General features: G+C 38.9%; 2 non-coding genes across 2 annotated transcripts; one reads left to right on the top strand and one right to left on the bottom strand.

The window, feature by feature from the left end:
- Positions 1-4,302: 4,302 nt before the first annotated feature.
- LOC122035547 lies at positions 4,303-4,408 on the top strand. Its single transcript, XR_006127093.1, has one exon. It is a non-coding gene; the product is annotated as a small nucleolar RNA R71 (small nucleolar RNA).
- A 1,242-nt stretch (positions 4,409-5,650) lies between these two features.
- Positions 5,651-5,756, bottom strand: LOC122035584. Its single transcript, XR_006127122.1, has one exon. It is a non-coding gene; the product is annotated as a small nucleolar RNA R71 (small nucleolar RNA).
- Positions 5,757-18,922: the final 13,166 nt, after the last annotated feature.

Below are 18,922 nucleotides of genomic sequence, written 5' to 3' on the forward strand. Positions count from 1 at the left end.
ATTTTATTTTTTAAAATTTCCGGAAACAAATTAGGAAGTTTTAATTTGTTGATTAAAACTTGTCTAAATTGTTTCCCCTTGATGTGGCCGGCCAATATAGATTAAATTGGGAAATTTTATTTTATTTTTTTCAATTAAATCATGTCAAGGAAATTAAGGAAATTTTATTGTAATTAAATTTCCTAATTTGCCTAGGCCAAGGAATATAAAAGAAGGGGTGAGGGTGCCTTCATGAGATACAACCTCTATTATTTCTCTCCCTCTTTTCTTCCTTGGAGTGGCCGACCATCCTCTTCCTCTCTCCCTCTTTGTGGTGGCCGAATCTCTCAAAGGCTTGGAGCTCTTGTGGCGGCCGGATACTACTTGGAGAAGTAGAAGAAGAAGAAGGAGAGAAAGTTAGCATCTCTTGGAGCTTGGTTGGTGTTTTGATTTTCTTCCTTGGTGAAGCTTCCTTGTTGTGGCCGAACCTAGCTAGGAGGAGAAGAAGGTGGTTGGTGGTTTCTCATCACGGAAGATCGTTGCCCACACAATGTCCGAGGTTAGAAGAGGAATACAGTAGAAGATCAAGAGGTCTTTCTAGAAGGTATAACTAGTAATTTTTCCTTTCCGCATCATGCTAGTTATTTATGGAAATAATACCAAATACAAGAGGCTTACGATTCTAGAATTTCGAATATGTTTTTCGATGTTGTGTTCTTTTGTTATTTCTTTTCCTTGTGATTTGATTGTTCTTTTCGGTTAACCTAAAGTTATTTTAGGAAATTAAATATTAGCTTTCTATAAAAGGTTTTGTCTAGTTGGTGGTGGTTGCTCCCATATCCAAGAAGGCCATGTGCCTCGCCACGTCAGTACTGGGAACCGATTATGGAAATTAATATTTAATGGAATTAATAACTTAAGGTGATTTGGGTCGAACGTGTTAAGTTTCGCAGGAGATCCAAGTCAAAACCTAAAAGAACAAATAGATTAAGTTTTAGATCAAACGTGTTAAGTTCCGCAGGTGATCCAAAATTTAATTTAAAATAACACATGGTAGCTAGGAAAAGGTTCAGACCTTTGTACAAAATTTTTGTATAGTGGAACCTCTAGGCTTTCCGAGTAGCAACCAATAGCCAGGTCTTGACAGACTGATGCAAAGGGATGTCCTTCCTAATGAGTAGTATGTCATCCACATACAAAGGTCTTGATAGACTGAAGCAAAGGGCTCATCTTCGTTCTTGATGAAACCAAACTATTTGATTGCATCATCGAATCGAAGATTCCAACTCCGAGAAGCTTGCTTTAGTCCATAAATGGACCTATGCAGCTTGCATACTCTGCTAGTATGCTGTGGATCTACAAAACCCTCAGGTTGTGTCATGCACACATCCTCAAGCAGGTTTCCATTCAGAAACGCGGTTTTGACATCCATCTGCCATATCTCATAGTCATGGTATGCTGCAATAGCAAGCATGATCTGAATGGGCCACTGGAGAAAATGTTTCATCATAGTCAATACCATGAATCTGCTTGAAACCTTTAGCTACCAAGCGACCCTTATAGATAAGTCCATCCATGTCAATCTTTCTCTTAAAGATCCACTTACACCTAATGGGTTTTATCCCTTCAGGTGGATCAACCAAAGTCCATACTTGGTTGGTGTACATGGATTCCATTTCGGATCTCATGGCCTCTAGCCATTTCTCGAAATCTGGTCTCATCACAACTTCCTAATAGGTGGTAGGCTCATCTTCTATGAGCACAACGTCATCATGGTCAGACAAGAGAAATGAGTATCTCTCAGGCTGACGACGTACCCTATCAGACCTGCGAAGAGGTATGTCTACTTGAACTGGTTGTTGTTCCTCAACTCCTTGTGGAACAACATCATCCACAACACTTTGTGGTTCTAGTTCAACTTCCATCGAGGCTTCAGTGCTATGGTCCGCATCTTGAACTTCTTCAAGATCGAACGTACTCCCACTAGTCTTTCTAGAAACAAAGTCCCTTTTTAGAAAGACCCCAGTCTTTGCCACAACTACCTTGTGCTGACTGAGAATGTAGAAGTAGTATCCCTTCGTTTCCTTGGGATATCCAATAAAGTAGCACTTGTCGGATTTGGGTCCCAACTTGTTTGAGACTTGACGTCGAACGTAAGCCTCACAACCCCAAATCCTCATGAAAGACACCTAGGCATCTCTCCCAGTCCATATCCTATATGGTGTCTTTATCAAGGCCTTGGATGGAACTTTGTTGAGTATAAAAGTTGCCGTGTCTAGAGCATAGCCCCAAAGGTATGTCGGAAGATCTGTGTGACTCATCATAGATCGTACCATATCTAATAGGGTACGATTCCTCCTTTCGGATACACCATTCCACTGTGGTGTTCCAGGAGAAGTGAGTTGGGATAGAATCCCATACTCAGCTAGGTAGTCACGAAACTCATGGCTAAGGTATTCACCACCTCGATCTGATCGAAGTATCTTAAAACTCTTGTCAAGCTGGTTCTGTACTTCATTCTTGAATTCTTTGAACTTTTCAAAGGATTCAGACTTATGTGTCATCAAGTACACATAACCATATCTACTGAAGTCATCAGTAAATGTGATGAAGTACCTATAACCGCCTCTAGCCGCGACATTGAAAGGGCCACATACATAACTATGGATAAGTCCTAACAAATCAGTCGCTCTTTCGCTGTGCCCACTAAAGGGAGTCTTGGTCATCTTGCCTAGTAGGCATGGCTCGCACGTCTCATAAGATTCAAAATCAAATGAGTCCAGCAAACCATCCTTATGGAGCTGTGATAAGCGCTTGTCATTTATATGACCTAAGCGATAGTGCCAGAGATATGTTTGGTTCAGGTCATTTGACCTGAACCTCTTGGTATTTATGTTATAGATAAGGCTTTCAAGGTCTATAATGTAGAGTCCGTTCATCAGAGGTGCACTACAATAGAACATATATTTTAAATAAACAGAACAACATTTGTCCTTTATAATAAAAGAGAAACTTTTCTTGTCCAAACAAGAAACTGAAATTATGTTCTTAGTTAATGCAGGCACATAACAACAATCATCCAACTCTAATACAAGCCTAGAGGGCAGAGATAGAAAATAAGTCCCTATAGAAACAGCAGCAACCCGTGCTCCATTGCCTACGCATAGGTCCACTTCGCCCTTCGCCAATGCCCTGCTATTTCTCAGCGCCTACACATTAGTACAAATGTGAGATGCACATCCGGTATCTAATACCCATGATGAAGAAATAGATAGATTGACTTCTATAACATATATACCTGAAGTGGAAGTCTCACTTCGCTTCTTCTTAAGATCTTCCAGGTACACCTTGCAATTCCTCTTCCAGTGCCCAGTCTGACCGCAGTGTCCTTGGCGACCCTTCCTTTAGGCTTCAGTGCCTTGCCTTTGCCCTTGGCTTGGGACTTTCCTTTGCCTTTGGGCTTGCCCTTGCCCTTGTGTTTCTAAACCATCAAAACAGAGTGGGGCTTTGCCTTCTTAAGGTTCAGCTCAGCAGTTCTTAACATGCTAAGCAGCTCGGGCAGTGACTTGTCAATTTCGTTCATATTATAGTTTAGAACGAACTGACTATAGCTATCCGGCAAGGATTGCAAGATCAGGTCAGTGGCCAGCTCTTGGCCAAGCGGGAATCCCAACCTCTGTAGGTTTTCTATGTACCCAATCATTTTGAGTACATATGGGCCTACGAGAGCCCCATCTGACATCTTGCACTAAAATAGTGCCCTTGAGATCTCAAATCTCTCATGTCGCGCTTGCCCTTGATACAGTTGACGAAGATGTTCAACCATATCGTAAGCGCCCATCAACTCGTGTTGCTTCTGAAGCTCAGAGTTCATAGTCGCGAGCATTAGACAGGACACATCTAATGCGTCATCTTGATGCTTCTTGTAAGCATCTTTGTCAGCTCGCGGGGCATTGGCAGGAGGAGCCTCCGGAATGGGCTACTCCAGAACGTACAGTTTACGTTCTTGGGTGAGAACTATTCTCAGATTCCTGTACCAGTCTAGGAAATTTGCTCCGTTGAGCTTGTCCTTCTCAAGGACAGAACGCAGAGAGAAGGTGTTCATATTCGACGTCATGGTTATCTACAACAGAAAAATGTAGAAAATAAATATCATATTCTTTTAAATCATTTAATTAGGCCTTTAACTAAATGATGCTCCCACTGAATTCTATAATTCATGTGGGACACGATCCACATCATACTAACCCTTGAGTTAGCTTTGGCTAATACGCCCAAGATTTAGTATGATCGGTAGGTATATGTAGAATCAGCCATTCCTCTAAACCATGATGAGGGCATTGTCTTTGTAGACTCTTGAATCTGTCTCATGCTTCAAATATTGATTCTCCATGTGCCTGAGCAAAATTTATGATGCAACTCCTCATGTAGATTGTTCTGCTTGGAGGAAAAAAATGATTCAGAAAAAATGATTCAAAAATGATGAATGCGCTTTACCCTATATCTTGATGTGAATTGATGAGTGATGAGTTTCTATATTGTATGGTCGAGGGGCGTCATGACAGGGCTGCCTCGTTAACGAACTTCATAGGGATCGTTTCTATTTAGTTTCTTAAGGTGTAGATTAATGTCCCTAGCCGGTGTTTTCTGTAGAAGATAACTGACAACTTCTTGCAAATGAATGGCAATTGAGGATAGGGTTGGTAGACCATTTTACATTGATAAGTATCACAAAGAAACCAAATCTCCTAGAACTTCCATAAGACCTAGTTTCCTGCATTACCTTTCTATTTCTATTTTCTAGTTTTGTTTTAGTTCATGTAATTCTTGTTTGGTTGTTTAGCTAATTCATTTTGATACATCTTTAGTGATTATAACCAGTCCCTGTGGATACGATATCTTTTTATATTACTGACGACGTATCCGTACACTTGTGGAGACGTAACAAGTTTTTGGCGCCATTGCCGGGGACTGCGTCTATAACATTAGAGATTATCATTTGAGTTAGACTAAACCTTTCTTTATTTTTTCTTACATCTAACTTATAACTAGTTTCTAATTCTGTTCTTTAAATTTTCTTTGCATTCTTTTATTGCATTCTTTCATTCTTTTTGTTTGTAAATCAAATTCTTTGGTTCTTTATTCTTTTCTTTGTAAATCAAATTTTGCAATCTTGTTCTTGTATATACGAAGATCTAACTTTGCAGGAGATTTATTTCCTCTTGATCCTAAAATTGATAGAACCTTTCATAGAAGAAAAACCTCGCAAAGACAACAAGAAGAACAAGAACACTTAAATATGACAAACAAACCACTTAAAGATTATGCAACACCATATACTAGAGGGTTTCGTTCAAGTATTATTAGACCATCTATTGAAGCCAATAATTTTGAGATAAAGCCTGCAATAATCACTATGGTGCAACAAAATCAATTTGGTGGAGGACCGTATGAAGATCATAATCAATACTTGGAAGTTTTCTATGAAACCTGCGTTACCATGAAAATGAATGGTGTACTTTCAGAAGCAGTGAGACTATTATTATTTGGGTTTTCTTTACGAGATAGAGTTAAACAATGGTGAAATTCTTTATCTCCAAATAGCATTACCACTTGGGAGCAATGTGAGCATCAATTCTTAGACAAGTTTATCCTCCAAGCAAGACAGCTCATATGAGAAATCTTATTGCAAGTTTCAGATAGTCAGATTCAGAATCCTTATTTGAAGCATGAGATATATACAATAATATGCTCAGGCAATACCCACATCACGAATTAAAGAAGTGGTTAGTGTTGCACACATTTTATAATGGCATCAACTACCATACTAAGGTGTCTCTAGATTTAGCTGCTGGAGGGGCACTTATGAATAAGAGTCTAGATGAAGCCGAAGATATCATTGAAACTGTAGCACAACATCATCATCAATGGGCAACTGAAAGAAGTGGAGGCTATTCTTATTCAAAACCAACAAAGGCATCAAGGAAATTTAATGTAGATGTAATCACTATGATATCTGCAAAACTAGATGCTCTTACAAAGAAGCTAGAAAATATGGGAACAAGTACTAGTACAGTCAATGCCATTGTATGTTGTTGTGAAACATGTGGGAGTTCTGATCATGCTCAAGACTCATGTCCTCTAGGAGCTATCTTAACACAAATCAATCAAATAGAACAATGTGATGTTATCATGAGCTATAATTGGAGACAGAACAATCCATATTCAAACACATACAATCCTGGATGGAAGAATCATCCTAATTTTTCCTATAGAAACAATCAAGAATAAGGACCATCTATGGGGGCAAGGCTAAGTTTCCAACCAGTGCAATAAAATTTCCAACAACAACTACCTTCTTAAGGCTATCAATCTTCTAAATTTGAGAAAATACTTGAGGAAATTATTTCCAGTCAAAATGAAATGAAGCAAGATATCTTGAAGTTAACTCAGAGAATGGATAATTCTGACAAGCATCAAAAGATTTTAGATAGCCAAATTGCCTAGTTAGCTTTATCATCTTCAATAGCACCAGGACAATTTCCTGGAAAACCTGATGTTAATCCAATGGAGCATTGCAATTGAATTGAACTTAGGAGCGAGCGGACTTTGGGGGGTCCTCAAGTGACTACTCCAAAAGGGATGAAAACTGAAGAAGAGTTCTCTCCTCTAGCACTTGAACCTATTCAAATTCAGGATGAAGAGGAGAGTACCAATAAGGTTGAAGAGACTCTTCCACTTAACTCACAAAATCAAGTAGTCCCTTTTCCTCAAAGATTAGTTATGTTAAAAAAAGATGAAGAGTTTGGCATATTTTTGAAAAAAAAATTAAGGAGATTTTTGTTGAAGTTCCTTTAATTGATGTAATTTTACAAATGTCAAAGTTTGCCAAATTCCTGAAGGACATCATGTCAAATAAAAGAAGAAGAGGAGACATTGAGACCATTGCTCTAACCGAGGAATGCAGTGCTTTGTTTGAAAAGAACACTTCTCCAAAGCTTAAAGATCCAGGGAGCTTTTATATTCCTTGCAATATGAGAGCTGAATTTATAGAAAAACCTTTTTGTGATTTGGGGGCAAGTGTTAGCCTCATTCCATATTCAATTTGTAATAAATTAGGTCTCAAAAACTTTAAACTTACTACCATGACACTACAATTAGCTTACCACTCTTGCAGGTATCCTATGGATATTATAGAGGATGTGCTAGTAGAAGTTGATGTTAGAGTGTATACTAAAAGCCTAGTTTTTTGTAAACATTTATTTTGAAATAAAGAATCATATTGGTCAAATATCTATATTTATATGCTAAGTGTAGTTGTTCAATTAATTTATATTGTAGATAACATGATGTGTGGTGTCACATACAGAAGATCATGTTATCAATTCCTTATAAATTATAAATAGTAGCTCACGACTAAGATGGAAAGGAACAAACCATTGGAATAGTCATAGTGTAATTTGATATTAGTTTATCTTAACTATAAAATTACACTAGTACACTCTAAGTGTATTGAGTAGGACCGTTTAAGGTAAGTTCTTTTTATACTGACTGCATAAAAGAATAAGACTTTTGTTATTATAGAAGTGTGTGCTCTTAATCATGATATAATAACAAGCACATATACTCAATATTCATTTCTTTAATTTATCAAAGGGTGTGATTTAGTTTGATAAATCAATAGACCCGATAAGTTAGGAAATTATATTATTTATATGGTGTGTTGTTGATTATAGAATGAAACTGTGTCCTAGTAATCTAGGTTGATGATGTCCCTAAGAGGAACTCATAAGGATTGTCATGTAAACCCTGCAGGTAGACTTAGTCCGACATGACAATGAAGTTGAGTGGTACTACTCTTAGAGCTAGATATTAATTAAGTGAGTTGTTAGTAACTCATTTAATTAGTGAGCATTCTATATCTTAAACACAGGGAGACTAACACACTCATGATAAGAAGGAGCCCATATAGTAATATGGGATTGGTGCGGTAGTTCAATAATAACTCTTTAGTGGAATGAGATATTATTGATGAACTCGAGTTGGGTGTTCGGGGCGAACACGGGAAGCTCAAGTTCATCGGGAGACCAAAACCAATTTTTCCTCTTGGTCCCTGTCGTAGCCTCCTATTTATAAAATGTTATATCCACCCATACCCACCTTCTTACCCACCTTAAGGTGGCCGGCCAAGCCTAGCTTGGAGCCCAAGCTAGGGTCGGCCAAACCAAGGTGAGTTGGTGGTCGGCCCTAGCTTGAATCCAAGCTTAATTGGTCGGACACATTAAAATAAAAGGATTTTATTTTTAAAAAAATCTTTTCTTATGTGGAAGCCATGATTTTAAAAGAGAGTTTAAAATTTAAATCTTTCCTTTTATAGTTTTCTACAAAAGATTGAGAGAAAGGTTTGATATCTTTCCTTATTTGCAGTTAAAAGGAAGATTTTAATTTTTTATAAAACTTTCCTTTTTTTAACCATCCTCATGATTTTAAAAAGAGAGTTTTAAAATTAAATCTATCCTTTTATAGTTTTTACAAAAGATTAAGAGAAAAGATTTGATATCTTTCCTTATTTGTAGATTGAAAAAAAGATTTTAATTTTGAGAAAACTTTCCTTTTTGTAAATCATCCACATGTTTTAATAGAGAGATTTTAATTTATAAAAGTTTTCTTTTATAACCAACCATGAAGGGAATTTTTAAAGAGAAATTTTTATTTTAAAAATTTCCGGAAACAAATTAGAAAGTTTTAATTTTGTGTTTAAAACTTTCCTTTTTTGGAGGAATTGAGGTGGCCGACCACATTGATAGAGAAAAGGAAATTTTTTTTAATCAATTAAATTTTCCTTTCTATGGCAAAGGAAATAAGGAAGTTTTTATTAAAACTTTCCTTATTTGCCAAGGTCAAGGAATATAAAAGAGAGGGTAGAGGTGCCTCAACTCATAACGATATACATCTAGTATTCCACTCTTCTCTTCCTTATGGTGGCCGACCCTCCCTCTCTTCTTTCTCTTCCCCTTTTCTGTTGGTGCGGGAAGCATCCGACGATCGAACCGTTGTTTTGATAATGACAAAGGAATTCAAAGTTAAGGTTATATTGTTATCTAACAAGGTTCATGGAGCTTGCAGGAAAGTCCTAAGTGGTACTTAGGAAAAAGTTCTAGCTGCGGTTAGGCAGGTGGAAAACCCTAGGGGGTGGTAACCCTAGGTCATAGGGGGCGGTAACCCTATGCGGAAAGTCTTGGCGGGTCGAGGGCTTCAAGCAAAAGTCCTAGGGGGTGATAACCCTAGGTGGAAAGTCCTGGTGTCGCGAACTAGGTGGAAGACTGGAGTCGGGAAGCGGGAGTCTAGCAGAAAGTCCGGAAGCATCGAGCACCAAGCACTGAGCAAAAGTTCAGTCGATCTGGAGGATCGTACTGGCAACAGGTAAATCTCCTAAGTGGAGTAGGTGAGGGTGCGTTCCCCGCAGAGGGAATAGTAGGCGTGGGGTCGACCTAGGACTTCCGGTAGAAAATCTGAAGTCAAACCTGGATAGTCTGAAGACTGTCAGAATATTATATTGATTAATATCTGTGCTAACTTGGTTTTGCAGGATGTGTTTGTAGACTAACATGTTTTGCAGGGCCAAAAACTAGAGTTTAGCCTCGGAGGAACAGTGTCTGAGGCGCCTCCATGGAGCTTGGAGGCGCCTCGGGTGCAAGCCGAAGCCAGCTGTCCAGAGGAGCTGGAGGCACCTCAGATGAAGCTGGAGGCGCCTTGGACCAAGGCTTAAAGGCGCCTTGAAGAGGCTTAAAGGTGCCTTAAAGCAGATAAGGTGCGACCAGGCTTCTGCTGATCCACCCGTGTGACTCGGCGGCCTGGAGGCGCCTTGGACAAGCTTGGAGGCGCCTCCAGCACTATATAAAAGAGGGATTCGAGCAGCATTTGTTTTCAACAATTTAGAAGCTATCTCTCACTAATCTGCTGCTCAAGAGTCGACGCTAAAATGTTGTTGCAGTCCTTGACGACCTGAAGCTTCATTTACTATTACTCTGTTGTCAGTATTGTTTAAATTTCAGTTGTACTTATTCCTATTTCAACTCATTCACGATATTTTAGTGATTGCCCAAAGTAAACGCTCAACGAGCGTGGGCCTTGGAGTAGGAGTCGCCTAAGGCTCCGAACCAAGTAAAACTACTTGGGTCTTCTGTGTTTGTTTCTCATTTCCGCTGCGTTACTCGTTGTTTTTACGAATCCGAAACGAGTGAAAGCCGCGAGCGCTATTCCCCCCCCCCCCCCCTCTAGCGCTTCTCGATCCAACAATTGGTATCAGAGCGGGGTCGCATTGATCTGGTGCAACCACCAATCACGCAATTTTTTTCGTGGTGTTTTCGATTTTACGGAGTCAATTAGAATCTAGCTTAATAGCTACATTCCAATTTTTTTTATGAATCGGTTTTTTGCTCGAAGTTGGTGCAACACCACTCGAGCTCATAATCTTAACTTTATTTCCCGCACTGCTAATCCAAGACCTAGTCTTGGGACATTTCTTCTATTTTTTATTTTTGCATACTATCAATAGCCCAACAAGAGGGTTTCAGCACCGTTCATCCCCCGCTCTTCACCGGAGAATATTTCGGGTACTGGAAGGGATGAATGGAAACTTTTCTCAAAATCCAATTCGAGACATGGATGATCGTCAATACTAGATTAAAACTACCAACCGATGAAGACGGCAAGCCTACACCCTACGAAAATTGGGAACCCACCCAAATCAAGAAGGTGGAAGTCGATGCCAAAGCGACCTGCACCCTCCAATGTGGCCTGACTAAAGAGGAGCTCAACAGAGTTGGTCCGTTTTCAACCGCAAAGGAGCTGTGGGATAAACTGATAGGACTGCACGAGGGCACCTCAGACACCAAAGTAAGTAAACGTGATTTATTGTTTAATAAACTATATAATCTAAAATTGCAGGAAGGTGAAACGGGGAGTTCACTCCATGCACGTATTCAAGACATCCTCAACTCCCTCCACGGAATCGGGCAAACAGTCGAAAATAGGGATATCATCAGGTATGCTCTTAATGCTTTTCCAAGGAGTATATTGTGGGCATCAATGGTAGATGCCTACAAAGTCTCCAAAGATTTATCTTGTATAAAACTAGATGAACTATTTTCTGAGTTTGAACTACACGAGCAAACTAATGCACAGCCAATCGAGAAAGGTGTAGCTTTGCTTGCAGGTACCAGCAGAACTCGCGAACCAAGATCACGACAAAGAACTGAACCCGAGTTGGAAGAAGAACTCGACTCTGACGATGAAGATGATGAACTGACAACTGAGCTCATAAACCTCGTGAAGAAGCTCTACAAGAAGAAGAAAGACTTCAACAAAAGAGACCTAAAGAAGGCAGTACAATCCAAGGAGATTTAACCCAATTCAAAAGCTAAGTTCGAGGTGATCTGCTACAGGTGCAACCAGAAGGGGCATATCAAGGCCAACTGCCCTAATCAGAAGGACGCAAAGATGCGAAGGAAGAAGACCCTCAAGGTGATATGGGATGAATCGTCCTCAGAAGATACCGACGACGAACTCGATCAGACGAGTCTCCTCGCACTGATGGCTCAAGACCAGATCGATGTGTCCGAGAGTGAAAGCGAGTCAGAAGCAGAATCAGAAAGAAGCGACGGATCCGTATCCGTTTCCGAAGGGTCAGACCCCACTGTAAGTATTCCTCGACTAAATAATTTAGTTAATTATTTATTACGTAAATTAGAAAAATTGAATATCAGGGTCAAGTTACTTCTAAAGGAAGTAGCAGTCCTTAAAGAAGTGACTAACTCCAAGACCTTGCCTGACCCAGTTCAGACTGGAAGTTCGACTCAAGTCCAAAAACTTGAGGAAGAAAATTCTAGTCTGAAAACTCAGGTCAAGGATTTAGAGAAAACTTTAGAACGATTTTCTTTAGGCTCTAAGAACCTTAACCTAATTCTTGGGACACAAAGAGTCGTTTAACAAAACTGGGCTAGGATATAAAACCAAAAGGAAATATAGATCTTATCTATCCTTAGTAAATATGCCAAATAGTAAATCAGTCCAAACATGGGTACCCAAGTCCAACCTGATCAATCTAGCTGAACTTGATCAATATTGGATCCCCAAGGATCAAATACATTACCTCGATAGACCATATCGAGGCTATGATCCAGGGGGAGCTAGTAGAAAAACTATATTAATAAAAAGAATTTAATTAAATTTAAAATTCAAATTCAAATTCAAATTAAAAATTTAGATTAATTCAAAATTTAAATCAAATTTATAAATTAAATTCTTACAAAATCTTAAAAATCCAAGGGAAGGCTCCAGAATAGTTGGCATATCCAAAACTTAATCCACCCAACAAAGGTAATCAAGAGTAGACTACCCGGCAGGGTAATTAAGGTTAGAATAAAAAGGGTTAGGTTTAACTTGACTCACGGTACTGGTGAAGTATTGGATGATAGTATGTTGGGGAAGCTTAGTCATCGCATGTCTAGGAAGATATGACTTCGACCTGGTGCATTTGGCTAAGTGGAACTGACCGAAGCTACCCTTTATAGATCCTAACCAGTTAGACCAAGATTTTGTACTAAGTTCAATGGGTAGGACTATTTGGAAAACCTCGAAGGCATGGTTACTTTAATGATGTCCAAGTGACTCACCATAGCCCAGAAGTTTATCCTAAAATGCCTATTTGTTGAACCCAAAGCTAAACCTGAATCTAACACAGAGTTAAACCAAACCCCAAAAATTGAATCTAATTTATCTCACAATAAATTATAGGATTCTCTGATTGAAAATTTAGATCGGGCGAGATGACTAAGAATAAATCAAAATTAAAATTAAAACTAAAATAAAATAAAATTATAATTAAATCAAAATTAAATTATAAATTAAAATTAAAACTAAATTAAAATTAAAATTAAATTAAAATCAAAATTAAAATTAAATTAAAATCAAAATTTAAATCAAAATCAAAATTAAATTAAAATAAAAATAAAAAATTTAATTAATTTAATACTTTTTCAAAATTTAATTAACTTAAACACTTAAACAAAATCTAATTAACTTAATTACTTTCGAAATTTAATTAATTTAATATTTTCAAACTTTAATTTAAACTTAATACTTTTTCAAAATTTAATTAATTTAATATTCTTTCAAAAATTAATTAACTTAAATATTTTCCAAATTTAATTAACTTAAACATTTTTTTTAACTTAAATATTTTTTGAATTTAATTAAATACTTTTCAAAAATTAATAACTTTTCAAAATTTAATTAATCTTTTTCAAAAGGTTAATTAACTTAAATAATTTCTTCAAAATTAAAATTTAAAAGCATAAAATCAAGTTAATATTTTTTACAAAATAAAATTAACTTAAAAAAAAAATCCTATTCTCAATTAAATTAATCTAAAGATTTTTAACTTTTTCAAAATTAAATTAAAAAAAAAAATACACGTGGCGTCTCTCGGAGGCGCCTCCCACTCAAGGGAGGTGCCCTAAACAGAGGCGGGAAATTTCCTGCTGCCTTAACTAAAGGCGCCTCGAATGCTCTCCGAGGCGCCTCCAACAGCCTACTCAAGGCGCCTTAAGCATCGTCTAAGGCGCCTTAAATCTCGAATTTCAGAAACGAACAGAACACTTTCTATTCATTCACGGCACATATTCCACGCGGTTTTTCTCACAACTCCGACGATTTCTTTCCTCTAAGGCGCCTTCAACCCATCAAATCCTCCTACCATGCCTCCTAGGTATATTTTCAACCATCCTATTGTCCTTCTATGTTATTTTTATGCATTCTTTTGTTATATGTTGCATAAATCAGAAAACGCCGACATGCTGATCCTAAACCGGCTAGGACTCCTTCTACAGATCCTGGATTCCCCTCTGAGCGGCATAGGATAGACTTTGCTAGGTTTACATTTGAATACATTAAACCTAGGTACGTAGGTAGGTCATCTTTTGCCTAGTTCTGTCACCCCGCAGTTCAGATGATAGAATACTATCAGTTAGAGAAACTGGTTTACTACAACAATACAGTAAACCAGGATTTGTGTGCACAGTTCTATCACAATCTCGAGAAGGTTGATGATAGTACATATTCCACCAGAGTTGGTGGAACATACCTCCAGTTTACTCCCTCCTTGATTCATACTAGTTTAGAGCTTAGGGAGTCCACATGTACATTCCTATGTTACCTGGGTAGGGATCTACCATTCAGTGATCCCTATTCCCATATCACATTAGACACCATCTATATGCATTTTTTGGGGGAGGAGAGACCATTTGGCCCGACTGAGTTCAGGTCAACTCTTCTGAGGGTTCAGGACTACATTATGTACAGAGTCCTGACAGCATGCATTTTGCCGATCACATCTCGTGACGTCACGAAGATGCAATCCTCTCACTCATTCTTTCTATACACCTTGAGTCAGCGTCTAGATATAGATATTGCACTGTATATGTTCCACAACATCATACATACATCTAGTACGGTCACATCAGGAGTAGTCCACATGCCCTACTGCCATATCTTGACTGAGATCTTTTCCTCCCTTAGGATAGACACGACCGTAGGGACACTTATCCCCCTTACACTATACGATGAGTTAGGACAACGTAGTCTTCGATTAGCCAGTATAGAGGGCACCGCTGAGGGGATTCTAGCCTGGAAGGGCCGACCACAGCCAGTCGCTGCTCCTATTGCTCCTGAGGCCGAGGATGCACCGGGCGAGGGAGAGGAGTGGCCCGATTTCTTATCCGAGGAGTTTTTCGTAGATCCAGTACCTTCCACCTCTGGCGGGCCCTCCACATCAGCCAGACCTTCGACTTCGGTACCACCTTCCATCGAGGGCAGACTCGCTTGGCTCGAGATTCAGTCCATTCAGATGTGACGCGCTGTTATAGATAGCCATTGCTTCCTCCGATCCCTACGATCTGAGATAGCTACAGGATTCGCTTATCTACGGGGTGAGATACATCGCCAGGGATAGCCTGCAGCCGAGCAGCCCCTTGCACCACCTCCAGCTGATGACCCCCTAACTGATGATCCTGCTTTCTGACACTATCATTTCATGTACCTTGGATATTACACGGACATTTCCATTTTCTAGTCTGGTTGTACTAGTAGAACTCATTTACTCTACCTATTTTTGCTTACTATTTTTATTTGCTTAATTCTTCCAAATAGGAATGTGTTGGGTAGAATAAATCTTTACTTTCAAATTTCTTACATCTATTCTAAAAAATGCTTCGTTCAGAAATTATTTTAAAAAAACTAGGAAAAATAATGTTTTCAAAGTCCCAGTTTTCTTAGTTTTTTAAATCTGGACTTAGCCTAGGATCCTCCTCCTAGAAATCATGTTCTCCTAGTTTCAGCTAGAGCATCTCACAAGCACACTAAGCATAACTTGTTTGTGTTTGCAAACCTTAGAACGATGTGAGATGCATAGGGTTCAGCCTGGACTCCAGAATGCTTATTTCTGTGCATCATAGTGAGTCTGGGTGTTAAAAACTAACTTTACATTAATCAAGTTAAATCATCCAGTCCTAGTCAAATCTAACTAGATCTATTGACTTAACTTGACTAACCAAGTGAAGGTTGTTGTCCTCTAGGCAATCAGCTAGTAGCTAGATGGTTAGACATGTGGCCAAGAACTTAAGTGCTTGAGTTTAAATTGTTTTATGCTTAGACATTAGGGCTCTGATACCTTAATAAAAGAAATTAATTAATTTGTAATCTCTATAACTCAGCTCATGCTTGGACATTAGGGTTTAAAGCTTATTAATCCTCCTTTGCCTTTAAGTATCTTGGAACTCTTTATTCGGTTAAATATTTTCTCTCTCTCTAAATTATTGTTCAAAAAGCTTTTTCAAAATTAAGAAAACATTTACCAAACAAAACCTTTCGAATTTATTTTAAAAATTTAGCTAAGTATTTTCCTCTAACAGATTTTTAAAATTTAGCTAAGTATTTTTTTCCTCTAACAGATTTTCAAAATTTAGCTAAGTCAATGTATTATTAGTTTTTTAAACTCAGTTGAAGAAATATATCTCTTTAGACCCTTATTTCACTTAGCTAAAAATTCTACAATTAATTTCAAAAAGCTAAGTGTTATCAAAGTATCATTATCCCTCTTTAAAGCCTAATGTTTATTTAATTCTCTATTTTTCTAACTGTAAAATCAGTTTAAAAAGTTAGAATTATTCAAACTTGCTTATTTTTGATAAATGACAAAGGGGAAGAATAGGAAAATTCAAAGTAGAAAAAATCAACTTTATAAAGAGAGCCTTTATTAAGGGGGAGCCTTACAAAGTTTAAAGCTTAACTATGCTTGCATTTAAACTCCTTAACTTGCTTAAACTTTGAAAAATATTCATGCATCTATTTTACTTAACCTTGAATTTCAATTGTCATAATCAAAAGGGGGAGATTTTTAGTACGGGAAGCATCCGACGATCGAACCGTTGTTTTGATAATGGCAAAGGAATTCAAAGTTAAGGTTATGTTGTTATTTAACAAGGTTCATGGAACTTGCAGGAAAGTCCTAAGTGGTACTTAGGCAAAAGTCCTAGCTGCGGTTAGGCAGGTGGAAAATCCTAGGGGGTGGTAACCCTAGGTCATAGGGGGCGGTAACCCTATGCGGAAAGTCTTGGCGGGTCGAGGGCTTCAAGCAAAAGTCCTAGGGGGTGGTAACCCTAGGTGGAAAGTCCTGGTGTTGCGAACCAGGTGGAAGATTGGACGAGCCGGGAAGCGGGAGTCCAGCAGAAAGTCCGGAAGCATCGAGCACTGAGCAAAAGTCCAGTTGATCTGGAGGATCGTACTGGCAATAGGTAAATCTCCTAAGTGGAGTAGGTGAGGACGCGTTCCCTGCAGAGGGAACAGTAGGCGTGGGGTCGACCTAGGACTTCCGGTCGGAAATCCGAAGTCAGACCCGGACAGTCCGAAGACTATCAGAATATTATATTGATTAATACCTGTGCTAACTTGGTTTTGCAGGATGTGTTTGTAGACTAACATGTTTTGCAGGGCCAAAAACTAGAGTATATCCTCGGAGGAACAGTGCCCAAGGCATCTCCATGGAGCTTGGAGGCACCTCGGGTGCAAGTCGAAGCCAGCTGTCCAAAGGAGTTGGAGGCACCTCGGATGAAGCTGGAGGCGCCTTGGACCAAGGCTTGAAGGCGCCTTGAAGAGGCTTAAAGATGCCTTAAAGCAGATAAGGTGCGACCAGGCTTGTGTTGATCCACCCGTGCGACTCGGTGGCCTGGAGGCGCCTTGGACAAGCTTGGAGGCGCCTCCAGCACTATATAAAAGAGGGATTCGAGCAGCACTTGTTTTCAACAATTCAGAATCTATCTCTCACTAATCTGCTGCTCAAGAGTCGATGCTAAAGTGTTGTTGCAGTCCCCGACGACCCGAAGCTTCATTTACTATTACTCTGTTGTCGGTATTGTTTAAATTTCAGTTGTACTTATTCCTACTTGTACTCATTCATGATATTTTAGTGATTGCCCAAAATAATGGACAACGAGCATGGGCCTTGGAGTAGGAGTCGCCCAAGGCTCCAAACCAAGTAAAACCACTTGGGTCTTTTGTGTTTGTTTCTCATTCCCGATGCGTCACTCGTTGTTTTTACGAATCTGAAACGAGTGAAAGTCACAAGCGCTATTCACCCCCCCCCCTCTAGCGCTTCTCGATCCAACATTTTCTTCTTCCTTGGCCGGCGGCATCAACTCTCTAGGAGACCATTGGTGGCCAGATTTTGCTTAAAGAAAAAGTAGAGAAAGGAGACTTTGTTTCTTTGTATCCCTTGGAGCTTGGTTGGTGGCCGAAGACCTTCATCTCTAGGAGATTCTTGGTGGCCGAAACTTGCAAGGAGAAGAAGGAGGCTTGGGTGGATTCTCGTCTCGATAGATCGTCACCCACACAACGTCCGAGATAAGAAGAGGAATACGATAGAAGATCGTGAGGTCTATAAGCTATAAAAGGTATAACTAGTTATTAGTTTCTGTATCATAACTAGTTCATCCTTTTATTTAGATCTTGAAATACCAAACACAAGAGGCTAATCGAATTTATGTTTTCGATTTTGTGTTTCTTTTGTTTTTCGAACTTGTGATTTAATTGTTCTTTTTGGTTAAACCTAGGGTTACTATAAGGAAATTAAATATTAAATTTCGTTGAAAGACTTTGTCTAGGAAGTGGTGGATGCTCCCATACCCAAGAAGGCCTAGTGCCTCGCCATGTTTAACCTGGAAGCCGATCTCTGAAATTAATATTTAATTGATTTTGTAACATGGGTGGATTTGGATCAATAATGTTAAGCATCGTTTGCGATCCAACTCTGGACCTCTAAGAACAGATAAATTGAATTTGGAATCAATAATGTTAAGTTCTTTTTGTGATTCTAAATTTAATTCTTAAAGAACACAATAGGTTGTTAGGAATGATTCAAGACTTGTACAAAATTTTTATACAGGAGAACCGGTGCGATATTCCGAGTAGAAACCAACAGTTGGTGGGATCATAATTCCCACAGATTTTGTGGTACTTGACATGGTTGAAGACCCGAAGATTATGATCATATTAGGAAAATCATTCCTTGCTACAGCTGGAGCAATAATTGATGTCAAAAACCATAAGCTTTCATTGGTAATTGGTAAGGAAATGTTGGAGTATGAATTGTCTAATTCTTCTAACCATGTCTTTTCTCTTTTAGTAAGTGTTTGCAGCGGGGCGGACGCCTACGAGCTAGAGGATTGGAATTTTCATCCTCACGGGAGGCCGCCAGACAAGGTACATGATCCAGCAAGTGATGTTGGGAGAAGACCTCCCAATAAAAATGAAAAATACATCTGCCCTCCAAGGGCAAGAAAATGAAAAGAGAACGGGGATCGATCGAGCTAAAGACCTTAAACAAGCG

Source organism: Zingiber officinale, chromosome 11B (assembly GCF_018446385.1).
Source record: "Zingiber officinale cultivar Zhangliang chromosome 11B, Zo_v1.1, whole genome shotgun sequence".
In the NCBI taxonomy this organism is placed as follows: Eukaryota; Viridiplantae; Streptophyta; class Magnoliopsida; order Zingiberales; family Zingiberaceae; genus Zingiber; species Zingiber officinale.